The sequence below is a fragment of the Rhagoletis pomonella genome, unplaced genomic scaffold (assembly GCF_013731165.1).
Source record: "Rhagoletis pomonella isolate Grant_MI unplaced genomic scaffold, Rhpom_1.0 Rhpom_scaffold_00003, whole genome shotgun sequence".
In the NCBI taxonomy this organism is placed as follows: domain Eukaryota; kingdom Metazoa; phylum Arthropoda; class Insecta; order Diptera; family Tephritidae; genus Rhagoletis; species Rhagoletis pomonella.
In genome coordinates, this window is record NW_023458557.1 from 97,502,345 (window position 1) to 97,504,985 (window position 2,641).

The following is a 2,641-nucleotide window of genomic DNA, read 5'->3' on the forward strand; positions in this document are numbered from 1 at the left end:
TGTATTGTCTGTGTTTAAGTAAAAAGGCCCACAGTGAAGTCTTGTTGTTTCCTGCCTTTCGGACGCCAAGCCTCTGCTTTCTTCTTTCGGAGCATTTCTCACGCTGTGGCAAAGGCGTGTTAAAACCAATTACAATGCTTTTATCTACAAAATACACAAAAGTACAAACTTCTACCAATGTCGGAGAATCCCCCTACCATCCACCTCCTCATCATTCCCTATCTTCTTATTTTTTCGTAAGACACTCATTTCGCAGGTGTGGGTAAGTGATAATCGCCTTTGCACTGCACTTGTTCACCCACATTTCCGCTCTTTTCTTTTGGCACACACACACACTTATTTTCACACTTTTGACCTTTGCAGCAAAGGTCCAATGTACGCCAGATCACACCACATCACACCACACCACACCACACCACACGACAGCAGGACTTGTAGATTTTTAATGATTTTATCTTTACTTTGAGTAAATTGCCGTGTGCTCTTTTTTGTTGGCTTTCATTTATACTCGTACATAAATGTCGCTTTCGTTTGAGTTTCTTGTATGTTAAGGTATCAAGGGTAGGTGAGTATAGCATCCAGCAGAGCGTCTAAACTGCAAAGATTTCCTCAAAACATACTGGAGCGGCGAGCATATTTAACATCCAACAAGCATACTTCTTTAATTCTAGATTTGGCGATTAAATTTTCTACTTTTATAAATGAATGCATTTGATTTTAATGAAAAGTTTTTAGATCAATGTTAAGTATTTAATTAAAGGGGAAAAGTATATCCAGAATTCCAAAAATAAAAAAGAAAATAGCGCCGAGATTTAATTCTGTTGACGAAAAAAAACAAATATTTACTGAATACATCACTATTACTAAATGCTTCAATATTTCTTTGGTTTGTAGTTTAAGGTCAAAAACCTGTTAATATTAAATACAATAACATTTAGCATAGCGAAGAAAACCAAAGATTTTGAAATCGTTTCTATACTCTTTTGCGCTACCTACACTTTGCTCATCGCTATATCGGCTGCTGAGTGGAATATCGGCCTATCTCGGCTGCCAGTTCGAGAATGCCCTACCTCAGAAAACTTTTCGAGAACGCCCTATTTCAGAATATTTTTGAACAACGCCCTATCTCAAAATGTGGTTCAAAAGCGCCCTATCTCAACTGAAAATACATTGAAAATATCGAGCCCTAACTGCCAAAATAACGTAAGCGACATTTTTTTTTTCAAAATTTCCCTTTTGATGCAGAATTATTCCTAGAGCATCTAGATGCATTTCTGCATAAAAAGGAAATATTGAAAAAAATTTTGCTTACGTCATTTTGGCGGTTATGGCCCGATATTTTGAGATAGGGTGTTTTTAGAGCGGCAGCTGATATATGGCATTTTGGGACTGGCTGCCGAGATAGGTCGATCTTCCACTCAGCGGTCGATATGCGTTCGCATTGCAAAATTCACATTTGTAATCGTCGCTTTGCCCGCCGCTACACTATGCGCTTACCCCAAAAGCTTTTCCGGCGGAGGCGGGAGCTCACTGCATATAGATTTGTGTGCCTGAACTTCTTTGTAATTGCAAATAAATAAGGTCAATAAGGGGATTTGAAGTTAAAAAACTTAAGGGCGTCGTCGCTGCAAAGTATCCAGAGCCATGCCCACGTCACATGACCATAAACGAACAAAACTTAGACGTAAACTACCAAGGAACGACTTTAAAACTTCTGGTGGGTCTCATAACTGGTCATAATTTGTTAGCTAACCACGCGCTTAAAAAGGGGTTTGGTGAGTAGTGATAGCTGTAGGATATGTGAAATTGATCATGAGACGGTGGAGCACATAGTGCACTGTGCAGCGCTGGCAAACTTGCGTCTGAACTGCTTTGGGGATGCGTTCCTCATTATCCTCGTGGAAGTAACAAAAGGAGGGTTCTAAAAAATCCTAAAATTCGCTAAGAAGGTATCTTGGATTCTTGTTTAAGTACTCATCATGAATGGTCGTTTTTATATGGTATTGATATTTTCGATAGTATCGTATACTATCGTGTTGTATATGTAGGGAAACTTCAACTCCGAACAAAATGTGTATAATATATACATACATATGTACATATGTAAATGTAAATATTGCACATATGTAAGTATAAATATTGCATCTTAATCGTGAAATTCTAAATATTTTCCTTAGTTAAATTCACAGCGTCACTTATTTAAGTAAAGATCACAAAATTTCAATGCACCGGCACTATCGACTATCGCCCGAAAACAATCGATGTTTTTCCAAAAAATCGAGGTACAATCGATAGTTTTGCAGCTCTACGGCCCACGCATTTCATAACATTGTCGTAAGTGTTGCCACTCAGAACATTTTTTGCCTAACGGTATTCCTACCAAACGAGCTTGGAACCTTTCAAATGCGAAGCTTCGCATTTTCAACTACTTACCTTTTATTTACACCCTAAGGGCCGTTTGCACAATGTCTATTTAATTCTAACACCCAGTTAAGCATCGTTATCGACATTATCGACACCCAGCATACATATAACATGTGATCGATAAATTAGTCGATGTGCTTAACTGAAGGATGTACCTCCAGTTAGCGTTAACTATGCAAATGGACCTTAGTGGTTTAAGCTACGACTTAATGAAGGT